Below are 6,971 nucleotides of genomic sequence, written 5' to 3' on the forward strand. Positions count from 1 at the left end.
TTCTCTAGCTGTTAAATACTTTTGCCCTGTCTCATGTGCGCGTTCAAAAATCCCACTTGGTTGAAATTAATCCAAATTCCCCCGCTGCGGCGTGCCTCACGATGGTATCGGGGTTCTTACACGTAAAACCTCGGAAATCATTAAGGTGCATGAGCGGCGAAGCTGTTTTTAGCCCACGACACAGAGGTTGCAAAGAATTTTGAACAAAGGTGCGAACTCATTTACTGTCCTGATTGGTGGTCACAGTGACGAGAGGTGCTTACACGTATTTATTGTGCCTTTTATATTTACTCCTATTTATAGTGTCCATGGTCTCGTCATTCCGTTCATGTTTATCAAACAATGGCATGCTCGGCGGTTCTTTTCTGTTCTAACTTGCTCGCTGTGGAAAGGCTGAGGTTAATATCACCTCAGCTATTCCATTTCCCTATGTTCTGCAGCACAAAAAGAAAAAGAAATGGTTAACCAAAAACAAAACAAAAATTGAACAACGAAAGAAAAAACAAGAGTGGACCGCGAAGTAGTGTTTTAAGCTATATGCTCATTTTCACTGACAAGTGTTGCATGTAAAATACTTGCGCATGTTCTCTTTACCAATCAACGCGCATTCCTTACTTATTCCTAAACAGCATGACTTTCATAGTCGTTTTTCCTGCACAACACAGTTACTTAAAATGACACGCGTCTAAGCCTGCGCTATAGATAAGGGTTCTTCCGTAGACTGCCTGTTCCTAGATTTCAGAAAAAAAAAAGCCTTTGACGTTGTACCTTACCCATTATTATTAAAAACTAAAAGTGTGTAATGTGAACGATACGGTGGTGAACTGGATAAACGAATATTTAAATTTGAGAAGGCAAAAGGTCGTTATCAATGGTAAGACATCCCGGGAAGTTGATGTGTCCTCCGACGTGCCCCAACGGTCAGTCCTGGTCTGCTATTGTTCATCTACATAAGTGACATTTGTTCCAGTATTTCCTCGCAAATCAAATTATTTTCCGACGACTGTGTTTTTTTACAGAATTATACATGGCTCCCATGATTGCACTGTTGTTCAAAACGATCTCGACAGTGTCTGTGAATGGTGTGGAAAGTGGCGTATGTATATTAATGTATTAATGAAAAAAAAAACAGTGCATATGTCTTTCACTACACTCTTATTCAAGTCCCGTATAACGTCCGGCACATAAGCGGCCCATTTTTATTCCACCACAAGGTACTCCATATAAGCGGCCCTTCAATCGCCATTAAGCGTGACAAATCCTGCGGTGACGGGCTGGGCCCGCTATATGCGGCCGCGAGCGGACGCAACGCTTATATGGAGCCCGCGGTTTATTGACGCGAAAATTTCTCGAGCGGACGCAACGCTTATACAGGGCCCGCTGTTTTATGCGGGAAATTGAGATCGGCGCCGCGCCGAGAAGCGAGAGAGGGCCGAGCGAGCGTGCTCAAGGCTCGAAGTCCACGTTGGCGTCGTGTAGTGTTTCCTGTGTTGGCGCCGGATACGGCCGGTGAACTCGAGATACAGCAAACAGCCAATACAGCCAGCGCCTCCCTGAGCTTGGCAATCATATCTGATTTCGTGCGAAGCACGTGCGTTGGAAACGCAGCGGCCGTGCCGAGTTACGTCAGTCGCCTCATGCTGCCTCGTTCGCCTCGCACCGTTTTTGTTTAAAGTATACAAGTTCGTGTTGTAGACGTGCCTTTGTTTCTGTTTACTCGTGAATACGCAAAATTGTCACGCAAACAACGCCCGCGACGTCTACAAACTCAACGTGCGAAGGAAGTTTTCACCTTTGATCGCGTTCTCTCCCTGCTCACGCTGCTGACTTATCCCCCCTACAGTTCTCTCTCCCATGCGCGTCGAGCGGTGTCCGTCTCTTTTGCGCCCGCTCCTTGCGTGGTCTCTCTATTTTCGTTGAGAATTCGGTCCCGCGATCGTCTTGGCGTGCTTCAACGTTTCGGCAGTGCCGATCAGGCCGTGCTGCGTGGGATGTACACCTCGACCGACGTCAAAGGCATTCAGAGAGGAGCGTGCAGTTATGATGGCACGTGTGAGTGCAAAGTGTGTCAGTGCGATGTGAGTGTGAGTGCATCAGATTGCTCGCGTACAGCCGCCAGCCAGGGGAACCAGGCGTGCTACATCAAGTTACCTGGTGCTCCTACTGCGGGCACTGCCCCGTGAACCATGCACGACTGCGTGAGTTTATTTCGATGCTCCCAATCTTGTGTTGTGCTGTTAGAAACAAAGCACCGCTCCTAACGAGTTTCTATAGATCTGTGAAACGCGCATCGGAAGAGCCTCTTGCTCGGACCTTTTCTTCGAAATGCATGAAGGTCGCAAATTGTCAGAAAGCGAAACACTGTTGCTCACTATTATGTGGTTCGCGAATGAAGAACGATATCAAGCAGCATCTGCAATTGTGCACCTGAAGCGGATCTATCTCTCATATATTGCTCAAAAACGGAATCAGTATTGTACTTGCATGACTATCGTAAAACGTTCGTAAACAATGTAACTATTTATCTGCGTTAAGGTACTGCAACAGATAAAACTTAGATATTTGTTTCTGGTGGAGAGTTGATAAATTACAATTAAGTCTATAGCTAACTCATTCCATTGAAGAATTTTCTTTCGCACGACAATTTTGTCACAATTATGCAGCAATTTTCGGCGCAGCATATGAAATAAAAAAAAGCTATTCTATGTCTGACCAGACAACAAATACATATGTTTGTCAAGACCACGTTTAAAGGAGATATTCAGGGTAATTTTACGCCCAATTATGCTGTATGCAAACACAAAATACTTTTGAATACAAGAATGTTTTTCTGCAAAAGAGCTTTAATTTCAATGAAAGAAAGACAATATTCAATAAGCAGGTGGTTGCACCACTCTCAGACGTGTCCATTGACAGCCGAAATGACCTGCAAAGTTGTGATATTAGTCTGTATACAACAGCACCATTCACTGCATGCATCTGTGTACACAAAGTGGGCCCTTTGAGTCTGCTAAAGTACTCTGACATTGACTTTGAATGTAATTTGTATCATTCACTCAACGAAAGATTATATGTCAAATTTCAGTATTAGAACATCCATGTAGATTGAAGTTTGTTTCCTTGGTGCTGCAAAGAATATTGATATTAGCCTATGTGTAGCCACCTTACATGCGTAGCCACCTTACGTGATGACTGGGAACTGCTGTGTATCCTAGTGTGGACATGGCCTTTAGTTTTTTCAATGAGGACTCTGTCGCTATGTCCACCTTGTTTGTAGCAGAGTTCCTTTTCTGCCATTGAATAGGGTCCAATCAATTCCTTTGTTTAAAATAGTTTAAGACAGTTCAAGTACATCTGTATGCACAAAGGCGTACACACATAAGCAATCAGGTAAGTCAATGTAGGCAATCCATTCGGGCCTTTTTGATTGTCCTGTGGTTCTTCCATTTCCTAACAGAAACAGAAACCAGGTATTTCCAGGTTTGCCCTGTGAGCGTGACACTACAGCACTCAAGTTTAGTGCAAAAGGACATGCCAACACACATGCCATCTGTCACCACCTATGATATGTCATCACTGAGAGGTGGCTTCAGCCTACTATTGAAGCAAGCCAAGGCTCTGCTTTCCATAACTTGTGGTCTCAGTACACTCATTTGGCTGCTGTTTTTACCCATTTTCATGGAACAGATATATGATATGAACATTGCGTGCGAAACACAAAGAAACGCTTGCTTATACACTTGTGAGATCTGACATTGTACCTGTGGCTGCTTTGAATGCATTAGCAAAATTTCAAGCAGTTGCACCTATAGCTGTCTATCGGGGTTGCTGAAACTGCTTTATTTACTGTGGCATAAACCACGCCCATAAAAATCTCAATTTATGCACGGTTTTGCATATAAAGCTTGTAATATTTTAGTGTTGGCATTCATCCATCCACTACCTCTGAATTGTTAGCTTTTTGTATAAAGATGTGCTGTGCAGAACATAAAACATATATTAGTTTTTATTACTTTTTTCCAGTATCTTGCAGATGTCCATGGGTTGCCAGGGCCCATGATTGTTTGGAGCACGGCAACAAAGCTTATTTTTTGTGCTGAGGACGAGCGTGTTACCCTGAAAGATGACTGCACCTTGAGGAAGGCACTTTCTGGTGTTTGACCGTACATAACATAAAGGATGTTACCTACCCGTCTGCTTTCGACCAAACATTGGGACTAATTCAAAGTTTACTCCACAAGGAAGAGAGTTTTCCACGTTGCTGGGCAAGCAGTAATCTGCTGAAGATTCTCGACAAGCTCAAGGACGCCGCCTAACTTATGTTCTTTTTTGTGCAGTTTTATTTTGTTTGTGTTTTTTGTTACATTGTTAGGCTGGGTAGATAAGGCTGCTGGCTAGCTGAATTTTCACAAACTTAGAGACATTTAAGTTCGTTTTTATGTCCATGCACTTTTCAATGCTCTTCTTTTGAGAATACCTGAGTAGCAGGTACACCAGCATTGGAATCTGTGGCAGACATCATGTGCAATAATAACTGTATGTGTGTGTGTGTGTGTGTTCATATATACATATTCATTGTTCATTTTGTAGTTTTCCTCGAAGTATAACATACACAGTCATCATATTATTTCTGATGCATGTACTATGAAAGTCCTATTTATTAGGGCATTATATTAGCATATCACTTGTCGTTCATGCACAGCTGATACCTATGCTTTGAAATTTTATTAGCCACTACCTACAGAAAAGCTGCGTCGTCAAACTTCAGGCCTACTAATATAGAGGGTATCTAGTTTAGTCATACATTTGTGATAAATCATAGTACCTAAGTGCACTACACAGCTCATGATATAGAACAGAATTTTTTCACTGTGTATTCTACTCATATATTGCAAATTAAGTGCCAGAAACAGGCAGGAAGCACACCTCAACCCCTTCGTCTGTTTCCAAGGCTACATATATGGCGTCGATCAAGGCCCACTTACTTACAATACTTCTTGTTACTCTAGTCAATTCTGGGTTATCTTATTGTGTTAAGTAAAGTTATTATAATTGAAGGCATTTAGGTAGCTCCTGCCATTTATGTGGTGCAATTTTCTATGTATGTATTGACCTGCACTCTGCAATAAAGTAGATGGTTTCCTACGTATAGGCGTGCTGAAACTCAAGCTAGGTCATTATCAATTCTAGTCAGATGAGAAGGCCTGAAACCCTAAAGCATAGAAAAACAACAATCGTTCTGTTCAATTATTTGATCACCCTCTTTCGCAGTTGTTTTTTTTACCTTGTTTCTGTAAAAGTGTAAGATTCACTTATTAGTTTACAAACGCTCTATTGGTGTATACATTGTGCTCAGTTTTGTTTGTAATTGAAAATAAAATATGTCAATTTACAAAGTGTGCATTGTGTGTTCAGGCTTACTGACTGTGCAAATAGAGGTAAGTCATGGTGTTTGGAAAAAAGACTAGTTAAGTTATGCAAAATATTTATAGCTGTTACTGTCTAGAGAAGGACACAGGTGACTTGTGAGATCACAGGGCCAGTGATAAGATGCATGATTAAAGCATTGCAGAATGCATCAATCCATGCATGCAGATGATGGTACCGAGAGTCGCATAGCAATTGTGGTCATTACTGATGGAGAAACTGGTAGGAATTGCAACTGAAGAGTTTTGAATGCATAAACTATATGTCAGAATGATACATCCATTACAATGCTGCATTACTGAACTTGTAAGGCTGTTCATAAAGAAAATTTTACTGATAACCGATAGGCCACTGACTGCTTTTGGGACACAAGTGCAAGGAAGTGCACACGTTCAAGGCCAAATTGCTAAGTAGCTTGCTAGAAAATAACAAGTGGACTGCCCCCTTATTTGTTTTGAAAGGATAAGTTCATGAGATTCAGTTAGCTTAATCCAATCCAATAACAGCTTTGAAAACTACTTCAGAGAAACTACTGCCGAGATCCTTAGGGGGCCATTATGTTCACAGGTGCTGAAGTGGGAATACGTGGAGGTTGAGAATTGAGCAATAAGGAATATGGCATATATTTTAGGGTGATTTTTATTATTACATTGATTATTTAGTGACACAATGCCCTATTACTCCAACAATAGAGCATATAGGTGAAGAACCCTTACGATGCATCCTATTGTATATGTATTGACGCGTGTGCTCTGCAGGCGAGAAAGACAATGGGGACATAGGAAAGAAGGCACACAACAGAGTGCTGTGTTTCGTGTACCTTTCCTCTGTCCATGTGTGGTTGTGCTGCTGGTTCATCATGAAGGACAACCAACCAGCCCAAGTTTCTGTCTTGTTAGACATGTTTGTGCCTGCCATTTTTTGTGTCAACAAGCTGTCCTACTCTTGTAGAACTTTTCACTGTCTTGTGTTTGCGTTGTACCGTGACAATGTTCTCTATATTTTCTCTCATGGCTCTGCATCTCATTGTTCTGCTCAGTGTGCAGCTGCGCAGCAACATGACATGTTCCTTCATTCACTTAATGCACTAAATACTGGCATATGGGTACTCGAAGAAATGGCACAAAATGTAACAACATTAGCGTTGCCAGATGAAACACCTAAATTCCACACGTTCTACAGTAATGGGTGAAGGAATGGGCTTGGAGCACAGAATGGAAATAAGGGACCCATGCATACATAATTAAGTGCCAGGCTGGCACAGTGATGGATTTGGACACAATGCCTAACTTACTGCAAAGATATGTCTCAACACTGGAAGGGAAAGGTCATGTTTTGAAATGATGCCAGAAAAAGAACAAATACATTTCAGGTCTCAACATTTAGTGAAGGACAAGTCTAGTACAATATGCGAATACGCTTCATGTGGCACGATGTCTGACAGATGGTGTGCCCGTGGTAACTGCCATGGAAGTGGGCTGCATGTAAAGGATAATATCGAAGAATTGATCGCTGGGCAAGTGGTAATTCATGACTACAAAGAA

Source organism: Rhipicephalus sanguineus, chromosome 6 (assembly GCF_013339695.2).
Source record: "Rhipicephalus sanguineus isolate Rsan-2018 chromosome 6, BIME_Rsan_1.4, whole genome shotgun sequence".
Taxonomy (NCBI): domain Eukaryota; kingdom Metazoa; phylum Arthropoda; class Arachnida; order Ixodida; family Ixodidae; genus Rhipicephalus; species Rhipicephalus sanguineus.